Source organism: Adiantum capillus-veneris, chromosome 28 (assembly GCF_014529385.1).
Source record: "Adiantum capillus-veneris isolate H3 chromosome 28, ASM1452938v2, whole genome shotgun sequence".
NCBI classification, from domain to species: Eukaryota; Viridiplantae; Streptophyta; class Polypodiopsida; order Polypodiales; family Pteridaceae; genus Adiantum; species Adiantum capillus-veneris.
In genome coordinates, this window is record NC_140958.1 from 93,069,679 (window position 1) to 93,095,517 (window position 25,839).

At 38.6% G+C, this 25,839-nt stretch overlaps 1 pseudogene; it reads right to left on the bottom strand.

The window, feature by feature from the left end:
* LOC147420890 (serine/threonine-protein kinase-like protein CR4) overlaps positions 1-25,839 on the bottom strand; it is a 116,907-nt pseudogene that overhangs the window by 83,010 nt on the left and 8,058 nt on the right.

Below are 25,839 nucleotides of genomic sequence, written 5' to 3' on the forward strand. Positions count from 1 at the left end.
GTATTGTACATGGATGGAAATCTCAAGTACATGCATCATTTTCATTTTTCATGGATGAAATCTCAAGTGAATATAACATTTGATTATTGTTTAGTTTATGCTCAACGAGAATCTAGAGTGCTCTTATGCTTTGTGTGTTGTCTAACATATTTGACTACCTTGGCCATAGAATCTTGATTCTACTCTAGATTTGTGATAAATCTTACCAAAATTTAATCAATGTCTAGGTTGGACAAGTGGTGGGGCTTCAAACATTACTGTCTTAAACAAGTGGAGTTATCTTACTTGAATAAGTGGTGGCCTTTGAATCCAAATCTAAGCCAAATCTCTAATTATTTTCTTGTAGTCTAGGTTGGACATTTGGTGGACCTTGTATCCATGTTTCCTCAACAAGGGTGGCTTTTAGTTTTCACTTTAAGTACTCATCTTTAATAAAGTGTAGGATGGAAAATGTTGAGTTAGTAGATTGTATTTTAGACAAGTGGTGTTTGGTGTACGAATGCTGAAAATGGTTGCAAGGATTCTAACAACGACTTTACCTTAATAAATTTCTTACTAGGAGTTCTACATATAAATATGGTGAATAAAATTCTAGTGGTTTTGAGATACCATTTGTGTGTGTGTTTTCTTAGATTCACAAACTGGGATGGATAATGCTCCTATGGTTCAGTCAACAACTATAGAATCCATAGATTCTATGGTTTCTAAAGTGCCCAAGATGGATGATATTTCTATACTAGAGTCTAGTGTTGTGCAACTTGAGCAAGCTTCCAATAATGAGAACCAAGAAATCGATGCTTCAAAAATGCAACATACATCAAAAGAGACTGAAAAGTCCACTCACGAGCTATTGCCAATTGGTACTACGTCATGTAGCGTAGATGTTGAGAAATCCATGCTTACAATTATATTGGATTTAAATGGTCTATTGTTGAAACGTTCCCTCAACCATCCTCACACCACAACTCAGTGCAAATGGATTCAAAAAGATATATTATACTCAGGCCAGGTTGCATCCAATTCTTGAAGACTATTTTACAAAGGTTTAATGTTGCAATTTGGTCGACAGCTACTAGGAATAATGTGTATCAAATCCTTGCAGCACTAAACAACTTAGCTGAGGATACATTGCCTTTCTTTGCAATTTGGTCGCAAGATGTTTGCTACACCGCTCAAACTCAAAAATTGTTTAGACCCGACAATCCAAACGTTGAGGCAATGTTCAAGCCTCTAGCCAAAATTGCCATGGGGTTTGAATGTGATCCACAAAGAACAGTGCTTATTGATGACTCTCCTTACAAGGGATGTATTTCACCAGCAAACAATTGCATTTTTCCACCACAATTTGATGCTGAGAAGATGGTTGACAATATGCTCTTGGAGGAGCTACTGCCATACTTGATTCAGCTTGATGAGAGAAGGGATGTGCGTGATTTAATTGCTTCTAATCGTTATGGACAACCTATAGTGACAAATGATAGTGAATACAAACAAATCATGCGAGTATTGGAAGAAAAAAATTGATGTTTGGTCAGCTAAGGTGTTCTTTACAAGAAGAATACCACCTGCAAAAGGTGACAGAGATGAAACTATCATTGAAGATGCAAGTGACACAAGCCACCGCAATGAAATGAGAAGAGCCCAAATACAAGAGATCTTGGCAAAGGAGCGTACACCCATTGAAAGCATGAAGGCGTCACAATTGACCACTTTAGCTAGGCAATTGGGTTGTAACACAAAAGGAGTTTTGAAGGCAACCACAGCAAAGGCTTATATAAATAAGGTGAAAGCTGAGAACAATCTTCTAAGGCTGGATAGAAAGCAACCCTAAGGTACTAGTGACATGTCATATATTCTTGATACACATGCTTGAACACTCATGTGCATGGTATCTAACAAATCTTTCTTTTTATTCCTTCTTGCAGGATCTTACAAAGGATACTACTAGATGGAGCTCAATCAATAGAGATTTTGATATTTTTGCTCAAAATAATGAAGCAGTCACCTACATTTTTTGTTTATCAATTTCTTGAGAGACTTTATTTTAGTTTGTAATCATCAAATGAAATGAAAAGTATCCTTCTTATTAAGATTGTTGATCTTTTTCTTGTTCAAACCTTTCAATTGTGATTTATAGTTTTGTTAGCATGAGATTGTGCTTTTTTAGTTTGAAAAAAACTGTCAAAGATCCAAGTCTTTTTGGCTTTACTTAAGTTATTAATTGTGAAAGATCCAAGTCTTTTTGCTTTACTTAAGTTATTGATTGCCTATGTAATAGTCCTTAAAACAATATCGGATGGCTTTCTTTGCTCCCATGTCTCACATTGGTCTTTAGGTAAGACAAGTGGTGACCTTGAAAGTATGGTCTCATATCTCGATCAAGTGAAGAGACATGAAGCTTAAATATCACTACTATGTATCTAGTGTTAAACTCCATCGAGACAAAGACTAGATAGCCAAATTGCAGTCGAGTTTAAGTGAAAAATCCATTTGAGCTAAGGTAAAACTTATAGTGCCTCATTTTTCTAGGATTCTACCCCATCAAGGAAGTTAGAATCTAGCACAAACCAATTAAGACTCTTTTGGAGCCTAGATAGGACAATTCGTGGAACTTATGAAACTTATTATTGAGTTAGAGTCTAGTTTAGATAAGCAAAAGATCTTCAAACCAGCACTTGACTTTCTTACTATTCAATATTCAAAGTCCCTTGAGGCTAACAAATTACATACCCACTTGTAACCTAACTAATGAGTAATTATATAGATCTAAGCAAGTATATATAATGAGTCTTCAAACTAATAATCCAAGGGAAGAGAGTAGCAAGGTCCACTACTTGTCCAAGCTCAGCTCTAGACAACATAGAAAGATGCTAGTTCTACTAATTGTCTAATTATAGGCATGGAGAAATGATAGAAGGTTGACCACTTGTCCAACCTATCATCTCTAGTAAGATGGGAGGTTTGGCCTTAAGATTCACCATGTAACCAACCTATACATCATTGTATTATGAAGAGTAAAAAAGCAAAGCTCCACCACTTGTCCAAGCTAGTTCTAAAATCCACATGGAGATAAGCAAGCTCCACCATTTGTCGAATCTCTCTTCCATTAAAACATGAAAAAAACTCAGCTATGTTGTACAGGGGGACTTTTTTCCAAGGTCCACCACTTGTCCAAGCTAGGATCCCTAGTAGCACGAGTGGTTTGGTCTCAAGATACACCACTTGTACACTCTATGTCATTATATTAAGAAGAACTATGTATTAAGGTCCACCACTTGTCCAACCTATAAGGTTATATCTTAAATGGTATCCTTTCTCACCACTTGAAATGCCCATGATATGTTTTACACGGGGGTTTCATTCCAAGGTCCACCACTTGTCCAAGCTAACTCTATTCAAACATAGAGAGAAGCAAAGGTCCACCACTTGTCCAAGCTAACTCTATTCAAACATAGAGAGAAGCAAAGGTTCACCACTTGTCAAAGCTAGGCTCCGTTGAAGTATGGAGAGAAGTAACCTCCATCATTTTTCAAAGATAGGTGCCATTCAAACATGGAAAGAATCAAGATCTACCATGTCTCCGAGATTCTAGGCTCCATTGAAACACCCTAAAACCATGATATTTTGTACATGGGTGTTTACATTCAAGGTCTACCACTTGTCTAACGTATTATACCTAGTAGCATGAGTGATTTGGTCTTAAGATTCACCACTTATCCACTCTATGTCATTATATTAAGAATAACTGGGTGTTAAGGTCCACCACTTGTCCAACCTATAAGGGTATATCTTAAATGGTATCCTTCACCACTTGTCAAGGTCCATCACCACTTTTCCAACCTATAAGGTTATATCTTGAATGATATTTTTCCTCATCACTTGTAATGTCCATGCTATGTTTTACAAAGGGGTTTTGTTCCAAGACCCACCACTTGTCCAAGCTAACTCCATTAAAACATAGAGAGAAGCAAAGGTCCACCACTTGCCCAAGATAGGCTCCATTGAAACATGGAGAGAAGGATGATCCACCATTTCTCCAAGATAGGTTCCATTGAAACATTGAGAGAAGCAATCTCCACCATGTCTCCAAGATAGGCTCCATTGAAATACCCTAAACCCATAATTTTGTACATGAGGGGTTTACATTCAAGGTCCACCACTTGTCCAACCTATTATCCCTAGTAGCAAGAGTGGTTTGGTCTCAAGATTCACCACTTGTACACTCTATGTCATTATATTAAGAATAAATATATGTTAAGGTCCACCACTTGTCCAGCCTATAAGGTTATATTTTAAATAGTATCCTTTCTCACCACTTGAAATGCCCATGATATGTTTTACATGGGGGTTTCATTCCAAGGTCCACCACTTGTCCAAGCTAACTCTATTAAAACATATAGAGAAAGAAAGGTCCACCACTTGTCCAAGCTAGGCTCATTGAAACATGGAGAGAAGGAACCTCCACTGTTTCTCCTAGATAGGCTCCATTGAAACATGGAGAGAAATAAGCTCCACCATGTCTCCAAGTTGCTAGGCTCCATTGAAATACCCAATACCCATAATTTTTTGTACAAGGGGGGTTTACATTCAAGGTTCACCACATGTCCAACCTATTATCCCTAGTAGGTTTGGTCTCATGATTCACCACTTATCCACTCTATGTCATTATATTAAGAGGAATTAGGTGTTAAGGTCCACCACTTGTCCAACCTATAATGTTATAGCTTGAATGGTATTTTTTCTCACCACTTGTAATGCCCATGACATGATTTACATGGGGGTTTTGTTCCAAGGTACACCACTTGTCCAAGATAAATCTATTGAAACATAGAGAGAAACAAAGGTCCACCACTTTTCCAAGCTAGGCTGCATTGAAACATGGACCTTAATACCAAATTATTTCTAGTAGCATGAGTGACATTTTGTACATGGGGCGTTTACATTCAAGGTCCACCACTTGTCCAACCTATTTCCCTAGTAGGTTTGGTCCCAATTTCACCACTTATCCACTCTATGTCATTATATTAAGAATAATTGGGTGTTAAGGTCCACCACTTGTCCAACCTATAAGGTTATATATTGAATGGTATTTTTTCTCACCACTTGTAATGCCCATGATATGTTTTACATGGGGTTTTTGTTCCAAGGTCCACCACTTTTCCAAGATAACTCTATTCAAACATAGAGAGAAACAAAGGTCCACCACTTGTCCAAGCTAGGCTCCATTGAAACATGGAGAGAATGATGTTGCACCATTTATCCAAGATAGGCTGCATTGAAACATGGAGAGAAGCAAGCTTTACCATGTTTCCAAGCTAGGCTCCATTGAAACACTCTAGGGGGTTTTATTTCAAGGCCCACCACTTGTTTAACCTATTATCCCTAGTAGCATGAGTGGTTTGGTTTCAAGCTTCACCACTTGTACACTCTATGTCATTATATTGTGTTAAGGTCCACCACTTGTCCAACCTATAAGGTTATATCTTCAATGGTATCCTTTCTCGCCACTTGAAATGCCCATGATATGTTTTACATGGGAGTTTCATTCCAAGATCCACCACTTGTCCAAGCTAACCATATTCAAACATAGAGAGAAACAAAGGTCCACGACTTGTCCAAGCTAGGCTCCACGACTTGTTCAAGGTCCACCACTTGTCCAGCCTATAAGGTTATACCTTGAATGGTATTTTTTCTCACCACTTGTAATGCCCATGACATGCTTTACATGGGGGTTTTGTTCCAAGGTTCACCACTTGTCCAAGCAAATTCTATTGAAACATAGAGAGAAACAAAGGTCCACCACTTTTTCAAGCTAGGCTCCATTGAAACATAGACCTTAATACCAAATTATTCCTAGTAGCATGAGTAATATTATGTACATGGGGGGTTTGCATTCAAGGTCCACCACTTGTCCAACGTACTTTTCCTAGTAGGTTTGGTCGCAAGATTCACCACTTGTCCACTCTATGTCATTATATTAATAATAATTGGGTGTTAAGGTCCACCACTTTTCCAACCTATAAGGTTATATATTGAATGGTATTTTTTCTCACCACTTGTAATGTCCATGATATGTTTTACATGGGGATTTTGTTCCAAGGTCCACCACTTGTCCAAGCTAAATCTGTTCAAACATAGAGAGAAACAAACGTGCACCACTTGTCCAATCTAGGCTCCATTGAAACATGGAGAGAATGATGCTCCACCATTTATCCAAGATAGACTCCATTGAAACATGGAGAGAAGTAAGCTCCACCATGTTTCCAAGATGCTAGAGTCCATTGAAATACCCAAAACCCCTGATACTTTGTACATGGGGGGTTTACATTCAAGGTCCACCACTTGTCCAACCTATTATCCCTAGTAGCATGAGTGACTTGGTCTCAGGATTCACCACTTGTCCACTCTATATCATTATATTAAGAAAAATTGGGTTTCCATATCTAAATGGATCTTTGCTTGGATAAGTGGTAGACCTTGAGACCTAAATACCCATTCTACACTAGAGCATTGGTTAAGCCTTATACACTTCAAGCATACCTTTAACAACAAGTAGTAGTTATTAGTTGACTTAAGTGTAGTTGAACTCCATGGTATTGAGACTAAGAGAGAGTGTAGCATAAAAAAGAGTCAGGATTTTAATTTGACTTTCTTTCTATTAATGAGTAGATCATAGATGGATTTTGGTATCTAATAAAACCTTAGGGTAGACAATGTAAAACTCATGTCTATTGTTGTGTTTGCATTAAGTGTTCTTGTTCTTTAATTTCAGAACCATTACAGAAAAATGGATTGGCTATATGCTGGCATAAATTGAAGAAAACTATTGAATTACCCATCCAACCTCCTCCAAGACCTTGTCCAAGGAATGAATCACCTCCTTATCACCTACCACTTTTGCTTTCAAGGACATCAAAAGAGTACTTATCTTGGATCTAGAGGGGTTACTTCTCAAGACAGTTGAAATGAAACATGGAGATTCTATGCCATCTTGGGCTCAACACATGCGACTTGTGGAGGACAAAGATGAAGTTTATCATGTGGTGCGACCAGACGCACAAAGTTTTTTGGATTTTTGTGCTGAATACTTTGAGCTATGGATATGGAGTTGCTATAACTTAACAAGGGTGCAACGCATCACACAAAAATGTTTTCCTGAGCAGTATACCAAGTTCGAGGTGTTTATGAGTAACAAAAATTGCAAAAATCCAAATATCATGTTAGGATTTACAAGGGTTTATCACAAAAATCTGAGTGATATTTGGAAGATATTTGAGGATTTGGATGCAAACAATACCTTAATTTTTTATGACACTCCATATAGGGTGATGTGGAACATGCCAGGACATATCTTATATTTCCAAAGATGTGGAAGCAAACTTCCGAGCAACTTCAAAACTTCTTGCAGAGAACCATAATTCCATGGTTGGTAGGATGGTTGTATGCAAGAGATAAGAGAGTCTATACATACAACACAATTGTAAATCAGTATAGTGATTCTGAGACAAATTATGTCCTTGGTGTGTACTTGTCAACACGAAAGCATTGAATAAATATGGCTATAAGATGCTTTTTTAATTCTAGTGTGTATCTTTCAACATTTGTATAATTTGATATAGTCTTTTTTTTTTTATATAAAGGTGTGTCAATTTTATGAACACTTGAATGGAGTGCACCCTACTCTAAGGGGACTTCAATGTACTATTGGAGTGCATCCTATTGTAAGGGGACTCTGATGTATTGCTAGAGTGCACCCAAATTTTTGGGGACTCATTTTTTATTTGATTGGGGCCTATGTTGGGTCATATAGTAAAAGAAATTCATTTTTTGTCAATTCATATCGAGGTTGCATTTATTTGGAACTATGAAAGAATTGATGTTTGATGTCAAAATAAAACTTGTAAGTGTGGATCAGAGAATTCATGGACTTTAAATATGTGAGAGGGATCTTTTTCTTGGACACAAATGTTTGCTTCAAGAATTTTGTCATTACATAATTTATGTGAAAGAGTTTTAGAACCTAAAAGACTTTGAAAACAAAACTATGGAATCTAAGTGCATGTATTCTTGAATGGCTTGAAAGTTGATGTATACATGCATGTCGCCTTGATGAAGATTTAGATCTGACAAGATGGAAAGATATAATTCTTGGACGTTACCTTTGTCAATTTGGTAATAACATATTTAACTTTCTTTTAATATGGGTGGAAATATATTATTATGTGCATTTGGAACCTAATTGCTTGACCTTCAAACCAAGATTCCTATGTTTTTTTTCATATACTTTTTTGTACTGAATTAAGATTGTGGATGCAAGGTCCACCACTTGTTCAAGCTAGATCTAAGAAAGTATATATACTGAGTCTTCAAACTAGTAAACCAAGGGAAGAGAGAAGCAGGGTCCATCACTTGTCCAAGCTCATCTCTACACAACATAGAGAGATGTTATGTCTACTAATTGTCCAATATAGTCATGGAGAAATGATAGAAGGTTGATCCACTTGTCCAACCTATCATCTCTAGTAAAATGGGAGGTTTGGCCTTAAGATTCACCATGTAACCAACATATACTTCATTGTATTATGAAGAGTAGAAAAGAAAAGCTCCACCACTTGTCTAAGGTAGTTCCAAAATCAACATGGAGAGAAGCAAGCTTCACCATTTGTCCAAGATAGGTTCCATTAAAACATGGAAAACCTCATATATGTTGTACATGGAAGCTTTTTTCCAAGGTCCACCACTTGTCCAAGCTAGGATCCATTAAAACATGGATAGAAACAAGGCTCCACACCTCGTCCAACTTTTATAGCTGCGAAGTGTACCGGTTGTCTAAACTAGGCATGGGAAAATAATAGAAGGTCCACCACTTATCCAATATATTATCTCTAATAGCATGGGAGGTTTGGTCTCAAGATTTAGGAATTGGCTGACCTGTATTTCATTGTATTATGATGAATTTGGTTTTAAAGTCAACTACTTATCCAAGCTATAAGTTTATATCTTGAATGGTATTCCTTCCCATCACTTAGAAAACCAATGATATGTTGTACATGGGGGGTTTTGTTACAAGGTCCACCACTTGTCCAAGCTAGTTTCATTGAAACATGGATGAAGACAAGCTCCACCATTTGTTAAAGCTAGACTCCATTGAAATCTAGAAAATCCATTCTATGTTGTACATGGGGTTTTTGTTTTAAGGTCCAACACTTATCCAAGCTAAGATCCATTGAAACATGGAGTAGAGAAACACTCCACCACTTGTCCAAGCTAAGCACCATTGATAGTAGTTGGTTTATTTTGAAGATCCACCACGTGTCTAAGCTAACTCTACTGAAACATAGAGAGAAGCAAAGGTCCACCAACTGCTCAAGCTAGGCTCCATTGAAACATGGACAGAAGCAAGCTCCACCATTTCTCCAAGATAAACTCCATTGAAACATGGAGAGAATCAAAGGTCCACCATTTCTACAAGCCAAGATCTAGTTGTCCAACCTATAAGGTTATATCTTAAATGGTAATCTTTCTAATCACTTGGAATACCCATGATATGTTTTACATGGGGGTTTTGTTCCAAGATCACCACTTGTCCAAGCTAACTCTATTGAAACATAGAGAGAAGCAAAGGTCCACCACTTGTCCAAGATAGTCTCCATTGAAACAAGGAGAGAAGCAAGCTCCATCATTTCTCCAAGATAGGCTAGCATGGATAAGTGCACCTTGAAACCAACCTTCCTATGAGGCAATAGAGCATATGCTACATATTTTATGTATGCCCCATGCCTCAAATTAAGAAGTTATACATTAGAAGTGGACCTTGCTTAAATGTCACATGCAATAAATTAAGGAAAAATAGCCAAGTGGATTGTATTCCTCAATGGATCCTTGCTTTCACAAGTTGTGAACCTTGAGTCACTTTTACATTAACTTGGACAAGTGGTGGACCTAGAAACCAAGCTCTCCACGTTGAGATAAGTTGTAGGTAGGACAATAGAACATAGACAACGATAATGGATGCAATATACTCCTCTCCTAATAATCCAATTGATTGAAACCATGATATTTTAGTTGTTTTCATTGTGTATTGTATGTGCATAAAGTGGAATGAGACCTTAAGAAAACTCAAATTTTTGACAAAATCTCTATATTTTATACATGATATATTGAAAGTTGTCCAACCTGGGAATTGGGATTTTCCCACTTTACCTAATATGGTCTTTATTGCTGGTGATCTTGCTGATGTCACTCTTTACCAAACTGTTGTTGGCTGCCTCATTTATGTATGCAACACGAGGCCAGATATTCAGTTTGCATCTCACAGGTCAACAGATTTATGCATAGCCCAAGATCTAAGCATTTGCAGGCGGTCAAGAGGATTTTACGCTACCTTAGTGGCACTTTACATCTTGGCTTGTTTTATCCCAAGGGGGATCATTGCCGCCAGACATACATGCTTTTTCGGACTCAGATTGGGCTGGTTGTTTTGACACGCGAGTGTCCACAAGTGGTTTTTGTTTCATGCTTGGCAGTTCATGTATATCATGGTTGAGCAAGAAGCAACCTACTGTGGCCACTTCGAGTTGTGAGGCTGAGTACAGGGGAGTCTTCATAGCTACGGTTGAGTGTGTATGGCTCAGACGCCTTATGGCTGATTTGGGTGTTGGACAGGACACTGCCAACACTATCTACACTGACACTCAGAGTGCATTGGCAATTGCGAGGAACCCAGTTTTTCATGCTCGCGCTAAGCACATTGAGGTGCATTACCACTATGTCAAGGAGAGTCTCTCAGCAGGAGAGATCAACTTGGCTTATGTGCCAACACAGGACAACCTTGCAGATCTTTTCACAAAGGCATTGTCTCATGAGAAGCTTAAAGCTTTCCGCAAAGCTTTGGGCTTAATCCCCTTTGCGGATTGATCATGTCCTTAGGGCATGGCACTTCCCTTTACTCATGTGCCAACTCTTGTTCACCACATCACTCCAGGGGGGATTTGTTACCATATACATGTGGTAGTGATGTGTGTGAACACACTAGGACCGCCGGGGCATTTTTCCCCTCTTTAGGAGGTTTTTCCCCCCGTGCATTGTATATACGTCCATCACTCTAGCGCATCTTTCCATTGCATAATAAGTAACACACTCTCTATTGTGTGTCTTGAACTTCCTTCGTCTTCTCCAAGCTATGTGCGTTTGTCTGCAACCCTAATTCCAACATGATATACTATGCTGAAAATGAATTTATTGGACGCCAATTATTACCGTGCCTAATACCGCGTTCTATTTTAAACGGCTAAAAAAAGTACTTGAGGTAGACGTGGTACAAACCGCCCCCAGCTATCTTTAGATTACATGATAACCTATCTTTCATCTTTATAATTTTTAATCTAATTACTAGAGTAGTACTAAGCTAATTTATTTAATATAAATTTTTTATTATTGTTACTTTAATTACTTTTATCTCTATCACTATTAAAAAATTAGAGTAGGACTACTCAAGTAACTATTCGAACTTTAAAGGACATGTTTTTTTAAAAATTTCTATTTTTTCTCTCTTTTATTTGTTTTCCTATCATAGGTTTTTTTAAATGTGTTCTTGCGATTTTAATTTATTTTGACACATTTTCAATAATTTTTACACATTTTTTTAATGTGTTCTTGTAAGATGATTGGAATGATTTGGCCCTCCAAACGGCCCCAAACGTGACCGATGGCTCATTGACAAACGCCCTTGTCCTTGCGTCAAGTGCAAAATGTGTAATCCCTCGCTTGAGGCGCATTGCTTTGAAGAATCTGGAGAACAAAGGACTTTGGCATCCTCGAAAAAGGTATCAAGCAGATGGGAGCGCAGCCCCCCCTTGCTTGAGGATGCCCCCCATTGGTCTCTGTTTGGTGGGGGTGCTTTGGCATGCAAGGCCGAAAGACAACGACAAGAGCTATTGGACGAAGGCATGGTGCATGGTGACTCTTCCAACAACTCCAGCACACACGTCTCACGGACACTTTGAGTGTGAGGATGAGCACATGTGCGACTCATGAAGGCAACATGTGCGAGGAGGATTGTAGAGCGTGCACTCAATGGGAATCAACAACGGAGGATAGGTTGTTGTCGAGTGCTTGAACACCTCTTTACAATGGTGCATAGTACTTGGTGCTCCGGGCATCATTGAAAGTTCTGAACTTGCAAGCAAAATTCGGTTGAAGCAATGCAAGTGTAGATGCACTCCTTAGGTAAGTTCTATACATGCCTTTTTATACATAGCACCCTCTTATTGACTTTCCCTTGCATTTATATTAATACTCTTTTCGTTGTAATCTGATGGGCAAAATTCTTCCTAAAGCTCACCATATGTCTTTGAATCTCCGAAGAGCGAGATCTTATGTCACTGCACTTGGCATGGAGTATGAGCGCATCCAAGCGTGCGTCAATGATTGTATACTATACCACAATGAGCATGCATATGCTACCTCTTGTCTCATGTACGGAGAAGCACCCTACAAGACCAGAGTGACTGGGGCGTGCCTACCCCACAAGGTATTGATGCATTTTCCACTTACCCCTCACATTTAACACATGTTTAAAAGCAGGTCTATGATGGAGCTTCTCACATGGCACGCCAACCACCACTCAAATGATGAATGATGCGTGTCCCTGTCGATTCACCTGTATGGAGACACATAGAGAGGCAGTGGCCAGAGTTCTGGCTAGAGTCTCAATACTTGAGGCTTGGGCTGGCAAGCGACGATGTCAATCCCTTTGGCACCAAGTCTACATCATGGAGTACTTGGCCTGTGATGATCATTAACTACAATATTCCACCGTGGAAGACAACCAAGAAGTGCAATATACTTCTTCTTTGCTTGAGCCAAGGAAGTACAAGGTGGCGAATATTGATTTCTACCTTGAGTCCCTCATCGAGAAGTTGGAGGAGTTATGGAAGGGTATCCCCGTTGTCGATGTTTCACTTCCAAAGGAGATGAGAGAGGCCATAGGGAGGGGAATCCTTATGTGGACTACGCATGACTATCATAGGCTTGAAGAGATTTTTGGTATGTTATGTTCATTCTACTCTCTCCCTATCATTTGAAGTTTGAAGCTTTTCTCTAACGATGTGATATGAGTGCAGTGTTATCCACATCAAGCCACAATGCATGTCCTACTTATTGGCCATAAATGGTGACGGAGCGGCCAGATGCCTTGCACAAGGTAATCTATCCAAACAACCATCGTTTCCTGTCTCAAATTCATAGCAAATACAAGGCTCCAACAAATAGAATGACTCCACTAGCACTAGGTTGGTAATGGGACACTTTGATGTCCCGGGACACTTTTATGTGCTGTTAAGTGACCAATTTCCTTGAATTATTTCAAGAGTTTCAAAATGGATTCTGAGGTGCTATTTGTCTAGAAAGTTGTCTCATGAGATGAAAAAAACTTGTCCTTGCACAACATTTCACAACCTACGGGTCCTGTTTTTGGCTTTTTTCAACTTTTTGCAACTATACCACTCTAGAATTCATGTTTGTGAGGTCTATAATGCTAGAGAACTATCTTTAGTAGTCCTCAACATGTCCTGATGCTTCTAGGGAGAAATAAATGTTAAAGTTCTAAGTTATGACCAAATTACAAAAATTATCAAATCTTGTTTTTTTGCCAATTTTAGCTCTTCTATGATATTTTTGGTGGCCGCTTTCATGATATCCAAATGCGGTTTTGATTTTCTATGTCGCATATTGTAAGATAAAGCTAATATTCCTTGAGTTTTTGGGCACGTAATACCCTATTTTGCATAGTAGACAATGATGATTGATTTTATCAATTATAGAAGAAAACAAAACATTCTAGTATATCAAGTATAGATTTTTCAATATTGTTAGTTTCTTGTGACAACTACATGCATTTTGTAGGTAGTAACCATATCTAGTCATAAGGATCAAATTTGGATAGATATTGAATAGTTTCTATGGAATTCTACAACTCATAATATTGAACCCAGTTTTTTCATGTTTGTTGTATTTAGTACTTCATCTTTGTCCCCAAGATTCCCCTTGGTAAGAGATGTATTATTCTTTTGACATGCTTCATGGGAACTAAGAACACATGCATATATTATTTGTATTGAGGTGTGGCTATAGAAACTTTGATGATATGTTTGCAGAATGGTAAATTCAACTTTTTTCTACCTATTCTTTTGGCAAAACAAAAAATAATGAGTGAGAAGCAATCATATGTTCTGATCACCAACCCATTGAAGCTAACTAGGGAATTTATCTCAAGTCCTACAAAAATCCCTAATCTTATTTTTATGCAACAAAACGTATGAAATGACTGTTTTGATGAAAATGTACTAGTTCATCAACTTTGGAGGCTTGGTGTGACCAAAAGATGAGAAATTTTACAAGTTTATTATTTTTTCCATGTGTAGTAGGCCTTGAACTATAACCTCATGAAAGGATTTTACAAAATGAGTGGATCTACTATGGTTTTTGGAGGTTTGTTTCAAAACCCTGAACGGACACTTTTATGTCCTTTTAGGTTACCAACCTAGTGCTAAAGCGCACGATAGCAGATTGGGCAACTATTTGGGAAGAGCACTACAATAGCTGTCCAACCCCAAGTACTCCACCAAAAGGTATGTTGAGGTACTTCATACTTTTAAGGTTACATATTGGAAGGACTTAAAAATACAACACCTCTTGGATCCCATGTACATATTCAAGAATATAGCTCACACCCTGTGGACCACATTATGGGCAAAAAATATTCTTTGGGGTCAAGGGATGATTTGAGAGCCTTGAAATGTCTCCCTGCCTCCACCACTCCACATCTAGTCCCTAATGGAAAGATTGTACTTCCTAAAGCGCCTTGGATGCTAACCAAAGATAATCAAGATCAAGTGAAGGGTTGTATTGCATCTATTCACACACCAATGGGATACATGAGGTCACTAAAGGGAGCTTTCACAAAAGCAAAGAAAGGTGGAAGCGTTCAATTGTATGGATTGAAGTCCCACAATTGGCACAAGATGTTATAGATAATTCTTTCTCTCTTTTTTTATCCTCTCCCTCATTTTGTTTAGATATTGATTTGTGTGTATGACTTTCTCTCATATTTTTTATACTCTTTTGACATTGTAGTTCATTTTGCCGGTAAGTATGTGCATATGCCGGAATAAGAAAGTGAGGGAAACTAGTTTCAAACTCGGGGAACTAGTAAGATATTCATTAATGTACCCTTGTGTGTTAACTTGTAGATTTGTAAGCTCCAAAGAAATTGAAATAGATGCCATCCCTATTGTTCAAACACTTACCGTGGAGACCTTGTGTGCCATTGGTGATGCTTTTCCTCGATCTGTTCTTCTTAGCCAAATCCACCTCTTGTTTCACTTGGTTGAGGATATCACTATATGTGGAGTAGTGCATGCACGATGGATATTCTTTCTAGAGAGGTTTTTAAAGACTCTCAAAGATTTTGTATGACTACGGCCCTAACTAGGGGCATGTATAACCGAAGCATGGATTGTGTAAGAGGCATTTGTTTACATTTAGAGTATTTGACATAAGTTGATCCCTCAATGCCTCACATGTGGTTAGATGAGGAGGATGCAAGGATGAATTCACACTTTCCGAGTGGAAAGGGAAAAATATTAAACATGGATATGGATCTATCTCGAGTGGTCAATAACTTTTGCATCCTCAATGCAAAGGTTATGACCAAGTGGGTGGACTTGTGGACAATGACAAAGGCAAGGAGTTTACAAGAGAGGGAAGCATGGAAGCAAGTGCACAGAGGTAGGACGGCACCCCGAGTGCCTTAGCACCTTGCATGTTTCCCATATCTCATTAGTGCCGAGTGGATTCATGAGAGAATGACCAAAGAAAAAGTACGCGGAGAAGACATCACTGACAAAGAATGGGAGTTTGCACAAGGTTGCATACCAAGGTAGAGTACTCATATACATAAACCATATTGTATATATTTTTCTTGATTTTATCTTTGTAACTGATAAAAGACCTTTTTCTATTTTATAGTGCTGATAGCCATTTTTCGGCTCTCCATAATTGCCATAGTAAGTTACTCCACCCTACCAAATTCACCCAAACGCTATGGCTATCCCTACCATTTCACTGTACATAGGCGTGTGTGAGTTAGGGGGCTTTTCCCATATCTTCTTAAAAACCCTCAGCTAGCTAGTCACTGGGCTAGTTGAGCCAAAAAAAATAAAAAATAAAAAAATAAAAGTATATTATGGCCTCTTTGTGTGTAAATATTTCATTGTATATATGGCCTAGATATAGGGATTTTTTATAATTATTTTGGTATTTTATTTAAATATTTCTACTTAGGTGTGTGTTTTATTAAACCTATGTACACCTTCTTTCATCCTCTTACACCATAATTATATTTTTTGCCAATATGTACATACTCTAACCTCATATTTTTCCTTTATACAAATCACTCCCACATTTTCACCTTCACCCTCGTGAAAACAAAAAATTGATTTCTACTCATTGGTTATGTTTATTATATTATTTACTTGCATACCTTTTCCTCTTTCACCCAAAATAATTCAAAGAGGGACCATATCATATGATTCCAATATCTTTCCATATCCATAACTCCTCCATATTTTTATTATTGTTTTTACTCATTATTCTAACACCATGTGCTCATTGAGCTAAAGTCCATGAATAGTCCATACACTACTCCCACCATGTATATATTTCTTTATTCACCAATAATCCTCCTCCATGCATGGGTCAAGGGCAACTTGGATGCTTTGTATTATAATATGAAAAAGGAGGGGCTCACTCTTGGATGCATTGTACAAACTCAACAAAGGAGGGGGCCACTAAAAGACTTTTGCAGGCATAAAAACAGGCTTTTTGGTGAGAATTTTGGCACCTATCTCCACTCCGAATTTGAAGTGGTGGTCAAGAGAGAAAATGTAGCCCACGCTTTGAATAATCACCTCAAATGTTTTCATGATTTTTGGAGCTACCTGCGGTGAGCTATGATTTTTTGAGTGGACCCCAGTCTGCCCATTTTTCTCACAAGTAGCCCTTAGTCTTCTCTCACCCTTCCACACACCTACTCACTCTTACACATCCCTCCCTCTCCTTCCCTCACTCAAACCTGCAATTTCCATGGCTTCTCCCACCCTCTTCACCATTTCCCTTCTCTCTCATCCCTATAGTTCTTTTATGAACCTCTACATACATACACCCTCTCCATGTCTCTCTCTATTGCTTCTATGTTACAATTTCATTTACCTCTCCTAAAAATATCTAAAATTCAGCATCTTAACCATGATAACTTCTACAAATTGAGGATTTTTCATCAACAAATCCTCATTTCATCGTGGTGGTTAACCGTGGCGGCGGCGTAAAGAAGCGAAGAAGAAGAAGAAGGCCAGCGGTCATTTTTTCCACAATCTACACAAGGGTGAGTTCAAGCTTCTTCAAAGCTTCACCATCTCAATGATTCTCTTTTAATTCACCCCTCTTCCTTCATCAAATCAACTCATCCTACCCATTGTAAATGTATCACTAACAATTCTAGTGATTATTACACACTAACAACTAACTTGTCTTGTAAAAATGCACCCACACTATCAACATATGGAGTAGGCAACCGACGAAGTAAACAGGATAATTCACTCCACTCAATATTCACATGGAAGTTTCCTCTCCTTTCACCAAACAATAAATCTCTTACTTACTCCACATCCAGTGTGACTCAAGAGAATAGAGAAACACCCATTCTCATTAGAAATTCAAAAAAATCATAATCCAAGATCTTTCTAAGGAAAATGATTATTCTTAATCCTAATCAAGGCTTCTAAAACCTATAAATAGAACCCAATCCTCCTTTAAAAGACATCACTATACCATTGACACTAGATATGAAGCGTACCACACACCCACATCTATCTTGGTTGTAAAGAGAGAGTAAGCTTTCTATACACCATCACCTAGTTGCATAGAAAAGCTTGAGCAGTTTGAGTGAGTGCGAGTAGAAGATATTCTTCCTACCATTGTTGTATCTACCCCAACATCAATGAATTGGTAGTTTTGGGTGCAATTCATGTCCAAAGGCTCACGCTTCTCCTCCAATTTGGCTTGGCAAACTCATTCAGCTTCATAAGGTGACTTGTTTCATTGAAGGTTGTTGTTTTGTTGCTTGTGATTCATTGGCTATTGTTTGGCTACCATTGTAAGAGGGTGGATGGTGAGAGGGCTCCCATAACCCTAAGACAATGTTCTAGTGATGCTATAACCAAATCTTGTCACTTGATTCCGCAAGCTCTAAGTTCCTTTTTGTGCAAAATATAAAGTTGAAGCTAAGTTGTACACCATCTCTCTCTCTCTCTCTCTCTCTCTCTCTCTCTCTCTCTCTCTCTCTCTCTATCTCTCTCTCGTGTTTTAGTGTGTGAGAGTGTTCCATTGGTGTTAGGGTTAGTGTAAATTCCTTGCTTGTTTGTGGGTTGCTCTAACGATTCTCCTCTTTTGCGTCCTAGTTCGCTCTTAAACTAGGTGGTGCCCCTTGTGTAGTTGGGATTTGGCTGTGGGTTTGTTGTTTTGGTTTGTGTTGTGTTTTGCCCCAACCCCATTGAGCAGCACGGGAGCCTTGAAGGGTGTCTAGAGTTTGCTCTTCTTGTTGCCTGCCCCGGACCGCCTCAATTTTGGTGCCCCCACTGAGGAGCGATTGTGTGTTTATTGTTGTTGTATTGCATGAATGCTTGAATTTTAGCATAATCAAGTAGATTATATGAATCATGAAAACATGTATGACCGAGTCTAATTTCAAGGAAACATAAATTGATCTAGAATATGGTTCGAATTATGCATAACATAAGAAAAGAAAAAAATATTTTCACATAAGAATCTAGAATTCATGCTGAAAAACCTTTCAAAACTTTGTGTAGTTAGTTGATGATTGTTTGGAACTAATCTTTGTGTGGTTCTAGCATTGAGAGACTATGACATGCTATACCTTTGAGGATATCCCAATCTTCTTCGGGAATCTAGAAGAAGATGTTGATGATTTTCTTGCTGATTTTAGAATGGTTTGTCGTATCCTTGGTAAAAGGGATGACATTGAAAAAGGGGATTTTCTATTGCTATGCCTTAGAGGCAACACTGAGCAATGGTGTTGGAGTATGTCTTCTCAGATTGAAGATGGGTATACCCAAATTTCCAAAGCTTTGAAGACCATATTCTCTAAAATTCCAACAATAGAGACAGCATGGGCTTCATTAGGGAGACTTCAACAACATGGTGAAGACTACTATGCTTATGAGGATTTTTTTTCTCGTCAATGGGGAGGATGTGGGTTTAGTTCTACATTCCCAGATTATGTAAAAATGGATCAATTTATTTCGGGTTTGTCTTCTTTCCTAAAGACTAAGGTTACTTGTAGTGGACCCTCTACCTTTGAAGAAGCGGTCACTATTGCCCGAAGGAAGTTTCACAAGTACTTCTACATCAAAAATGGTTTCCATCATGCTGGAAGAACCAACCATCATGAAAGTGTTTCTATCAAGGAGTCATCTCCTTTTCCATACTCGTCTCCTTCTACTCCGACAAATGTTGAAGAAGTTACTTACATGCCAACTGATTATTCAAGTGCTAAAGTGTGTGGCCAAGATTCAAATGTGGAATCTCTTTCTTCTACCTTTATCACAAGCATGCAAAAATCGACACAAGATATCTCAAATCGCATTGATGATTCAATAATGGATACATCCAACCTTTTGGCAGAGGATCAATTTCTAGTCCGAGTAGACGAAGCTTTTGTGCAACATGACTCTATGGAGAATGAAGACCTTGAAGGTAACCTTGATCTTATGGAATGTTCTGAGAGTGTATCTTGTCTAGAAGAAGAGAGTGAAGAAGAAGATGAAATCATAGGTGGAGAGATCATAGACCACATTGATCATAAAGAGATGATTGTGTACATGGAATGCCAACTCCAAAACAAAGTAGAAGAGTGTGAGTTGAATCCATGTGAGGATAATCTTGAAGAAGTGTTTGAGGATGTTGAAAAGCATTAGTATGACCCATGTATGTTAAGCATGGAGGAACCTATCATGCAAGAAGCCAAAGTTTTCACAAAATCAAACAGTAATCCATCAACCTTTGAGGTGGTACAAAGTGAGGAGTTACAACCTTGCCAAAGGAGGGGCTTAGAAGGGGATGAAGAACAAGGGAGAGTAGTAAAAAATAAAATCATAAAAGGAAACTGTCATAAGGGTATCATTCTCTCCAATGGTGTTTTAGTGGGTGGCTCTTCATTCATGGGACAATCTCTTAGCAAGAAAATCCAAACTTTGGAAACCCCAATCATCTTCACATTGGGTTTCACCTCTTCAAATTCAACTTCTCCTCTCTTCACATATACCTTTCATCGAGGGCACCATACCTTCTTAAGTGGAGGAGGGCATGAATACTTGGTGATGAACGGATGTTTCCAAACCTTCTTCATTTGGTTCTTTGTTGTATGGAGGTCGCACATTGTGATGCTTCTGGTCTTCATCATAGATGAAAAACTTGTTGATTGCTACATGTGGATATTTCATCAATTAGTACCAAAATCTATTCTCTTCCAATGTGTTGGAAGCAATAGAAACCTTCATCTATTATCTACTTATGTGGTAAACTATTTGCAATACCTTCCAATAGCAGCTCGAAGCATGGATCAAGCTTTCCTAAATCATGAAGGCCATATAATTTTTGAGTTGGTAGGCCTACCCAGGTTGAATGAATTTTATGAGCTACAGTTCAGGAATTCGCTCATACAAGCTCTTGAAGATCGTAGCAGATATATCAACTTTACACAGGAGGAAGAGCAACCAATCTTTTATATCACATTCATATTGATAGATGCAATGATGGACAACAGTAAAATCTACAAGTTTCTTCAACCGAAATCAATAAGTGATTCCATACCATACATCTCGCTTTGGGAAAGATATTTCAAGATCTTTGATCCTGGGGGGTGCTTATGGAAACTTTCTCAATGGAGGAGGTTTACTCTGTCACTTCATTTCATCTTGCTATTGTCTCGGAGAACCTTCCATATCACACAAGGTTTTTTAATCATACAACAAAGGTTCTTCAAAGATAAGAGCAGACAAAGACAGACGTTACATAATATACATGTTGTATGATCAGATAAATGGTACATGAATGTACCATTATCTAAGGGGGGGGCTAATGATAGCCGTTTTTCGGCTCTCCATAATTGCCATAGTAAGTTACTCCACCCTACCAAATTCACCCAAACGCTATGGCTATCCCTACCATTTCACTGTACATAGGCGTGTGTGAGTTAGGGGGCTTTTCCCATATCTTCTTAAAAACCCTCAGCTAGCTAGTCACTGGGCTAGTTGAGCCAAAAAAAATAAAAAATAAAAAAATAAAAGTATATTATGGCCTCTTTGTGTGTAAATATTTCATTGTATATATGGCCTAGATATAGGGATTTTTTATAATTATTTTGGTATTTTATTTAAATATTTCTACTTAGGTGTGTGTTTTATTAAACCTATGTACACCTTCTTTCATCCTCTTACACCATAATTATATTTTTTGCCAATATGTACATACTCTAACCTCATATTTTTCCTTTATACAAATCACTCCCACATTTTCACCCTTCACCCTCGTGAAAACAAAAAATTGATTTCTACTCATTGGTTATGTTTATTATATTATTTACTTGCATACCTTTTCCTCTTTCACCCAAAATAATTCAAAGAGGGACCATATCATATGATTCCAATATCTTTCCATATCCATAACTCCTCCATATTTTTATTATTGTTTTTACTCATTATTCTAACACCATGTGCTCATTGAGCTAAAGTCCATGAATAGTCCATACACTACTCCCACCATGTATATATTTCTTTATTCACCAATAATCCTCCTCCATGCATGGGTCAAGGGCAACTTGGATGCTTTGTATTATAATATGACAAAGGAGGGGCTCACTCTTGGATGCATTGTACAAACTCAACAAAGGAGGGGGCCACTAAAAGACTTTTGCAGGCATAAAAACAGGCTTTTTGGTGAGAATTTTGGCACCTATGTCCACTCCGAATTTGGAGTGGTGGTCAAGAGAGAAAATGTAGCCCACGCTTTGAATAATCACCTCAAATGTTTTCATGATTTTTGGAGCTACCTGCGGTGAGCTATGATTTTTTGAGTGGACCCCAGTCTGCCCACTTTTCTCACAAGTAGCCCTTAGTCTTCTCTCACCCTTCCACACACCTACTCACTCTTACACATCCCTCCCTCTCCTTCCCTCACTCAAACCTGCAATTTCCATGGCTTCTCCCACCCTCTTCACCATTTCCCTTCTCTCTCATCCCTATAGTTCTTTTATGAACCTCTACATACATACACCCTCTCCATGTCTCTCTCTATTGCTTCTATGTTACAATTTCATTTACCTCTCCTAAAAATATCTAAAATTCAGCATCTTAACCATGATAACTTCTTCAAATTGAGGATTTTTCATCAACAAATCCTCATTTCATCGTGGTGGTTAACCGTGGCGGCGGCGTAAAGAAGCGAAGAAGAAGAAGAAGGCCAGCGGTCATTTTTTCCACAATCTACACAAGGGTGAGTTCAAGCTTCTTCAAAGCTTCACCATCTCAATGATTCTCTTTTAATTCACCCCTCTTCCTTCATCAAATCAACTCATCCTACCCATTGTAAATGTATCACTAACAATTCTAGTGATTATTACCACTAACAACTAACAACATATGGAGTAGGCAACCGCACAAGTAAACCAAATTCACTCACTCCCATGGAAGTTTCTCTCCTTTCACCACATCAATAATTCTCTTACTTGAGCTCACATCCATGTGACTCAAGAGAAAAGAGAGACCCCATTCTCATTTGAAATTCATAAAAATTCATAATCCTTGATCTTTCTTAATAAAATTGATTAGGCTTAATCCTAATCAAGGTTTCTAAAACCTATAAATAGAACCCATTCCTCCTTGTAAAAGACATCACTATACCATTGCACACTAGATTGAGCGTACCACACGCCAGTTCTATCTTGGTTGTAAAGAGAGAGTAAGCTTTCTATACACCATCACCTTGGTGCATAGAAAATCTTGAGCTAGTTTGAGTGAGTGCGAGTAGAAGATATTCTTCCTACCATTGTTGTATCTACCCCAACATCAATGAATTGGTAGTTTTGGGTGCAATTCATGTCTCTTATGAGCAATGGGAGCCTGTGGAGTGCATAATAGGCCTCTTCCTTGTCGTTCATGCCCACGTTGGTTCTCTACAGTATTCAGGGAGAACTAGCAAAAGCCTGGCTGATGAAGGAATATTTTTCTATGACCACTTCTACCAACTCTGCCCAGGGAATAAGAATGGCATGTTGGTGAAAGTGCCTCTACCAACCGACTGGACCACTGTGGACTGGCCAGTTCCTGAGGAAACAATGGTGGAGGCAATGCGAAGTAAGCTCTACAAGGATATACAGAGGTCTCCATGTAGCTCTATTTCCACGAAACTGGTTAGAATTGCAAACTTTTGTCTTGCTGCACTGTTCATAGAGTTGTTTCATAACTACAATATACGTGTTACGAAAACTATGTTCATGTGCAAGTCATTTCAGCAGTCATCCTGTGACAAACTTCTTGATAGAGGACGGTATGTAAAGGAAGAGATTGGCATATGGTGAGAGGTCGCGCTTGACACTCTAGTTGTCAAGTACATGATTGCAAGCCACTCACTGTTAGTCTCCTTTTGGTATATGGGATCACAAATGCTCAAAGGTAAGTACATTCCTATGAACCAGGTTTCTGCAGGTTTGGAAGATAATCCTGCTGTGGATGTGGAAGTGTTTGATAAAGAGCATGTCCTAATGTTGGTGGTTACAATAAGGGAGCTATGCAGTCTTCTGCAGTTGCGGCACGACATAATTGAAGAGTCAATAGACAGGGACCTTTCAGATTTTTCCTTTTTCCTAGCTGGCCGTAAGTTGATGCGACGTAGGGAGAAAGATATTTTTTACAAAGAGTTGGATGGTCGGCTTGAAATAGTGTCAATGTAACAGAGATTCTTGTGAACCCAAGTGTATACGAATAACTTTCAATACATGAAGTTTTTTTGAGCTCATTTGTCAATTGTGGTCTGTGAATATAATTGTCCTTGAAATACATTTCTTTAGCCGTTGCCACATCTCTCTCTCTCTCTCTCTCTCTCTCTCTCTCTCTCTATGTTAGGCAAGACAAAGACATGATAGAAGAGTCATCTTAATTCATTAGAAAGTACAAACTCGTCCGTGAACAATGGACTGAGATACAATTTCTGTAAGTATGGAATCAAAATGTCTTCAAGGTAAAAATCAAAGGTATGCCCCTCAAAAGAGGGTGGTGAGATAGTTGTTCCTGGTGGATTTAGGTCTCCCTTTTCAGGAGTATCATCAATCAGTAGTGTATTATTTGCATCAAAGGGTACATCGATTTGGCTGAACGGTTTGTACAAAAGAGGTAAGTGCGGTTTTTTAGGGTGGTAGTGGCCCTCGACAGTAACGCATTTTCTCTGATCATACAAAAAGGAAAAATCTGACGTATCAGCACCGCATACACCGCAAACTATTGTAACTAGTGGCGACAAGTTTTGCCTTTGTATTGAAGACCATACGGCAACTCTGAAGCACGGAAGAAGAAACTCAATAAATTCTTTTTTTCCTGGACGAACCACAACTCGAGAAGTACCCATCCAAAATGTTTGCAAATCCTCGAAGGTGTCTGCTATACCCAGAGGCACGCGCATCAGTAGCAATCCATTGATGTCCAAGATAATCAACCTCTGTAAAAGTTGACAAGTACATATAAGTAGTTAGAAGCTGAACATATTAGCGGCTTCATATATATTATAGATAGCTTCTCCAACTTAAAACCTACTAAAGGCTACAAAACCAATCGTTTAGTTTTTTCAGAATGGGCATGAGCTTGAGGCCGATTTGTATATGTCTTGGTGACATTATAATACAATCACTCACAATTGTGAGGTTTGCAAAAAATAAAATAAAAAATTGCTTCTCCAAGGGAGGAAAGATGCGTGCATTACAAGAGATGGCGAGCTGAGCAAGATGACGAGCTAAGATGAGATATATTCCTGGTGGTTGCACTCCTTTCTTGATGTTGCTCCCCTCCTTGTGTCTCTATCGTGTGTCTTTACATAGAAAGCATCTTCAAATTTTTCCATCTACCCCTAACGACCTTGATCGCCTCTAAAGAACAAGGGAAGTCATTTCTTGTTGGGAGCTTGATTGCTTCATGTAGATTTATCCCCCCCCCCCCCCCCCAAGGGCTGTAGTCTTAAGATTAGTGCTGAGGCTTTTACATTTTCAACGTGATTAATATATAGAAACCCTATCTATCTTAAGCACGGCTATTTAACACCTTAAAGCGGTGAGGCTTTGAACTTCTTCATCGCCATTATTATCCTATCTTAAGCACAATTCTCCTTCTCTGTTAAGGTCACCTTCTATCCAAACCTTAACCACTCCCTTTGGTTTAAAGTTCTCCTAAGTAGCATTTGTACCCATTGGGGCCGGACTCTTTTGTGCCTTCACTTACATCCTCATAAGGATTCGCTTCGTCGCAATGCTAACAATCGAGCTCGACACTCTTCCAATAGAGGAGGATATTGTCCAGGTTTCACAAGTGCTTGCAGCTAAGGAACAGATATTGAACGAAGAATTCATCCCGATGGACAAAGACGACGTGTCAACAACACGACCAGCGAATGACGCCTTGAGGGCGGGGGATGCTTCGACAAGGGGTCCGACCCCGGGGA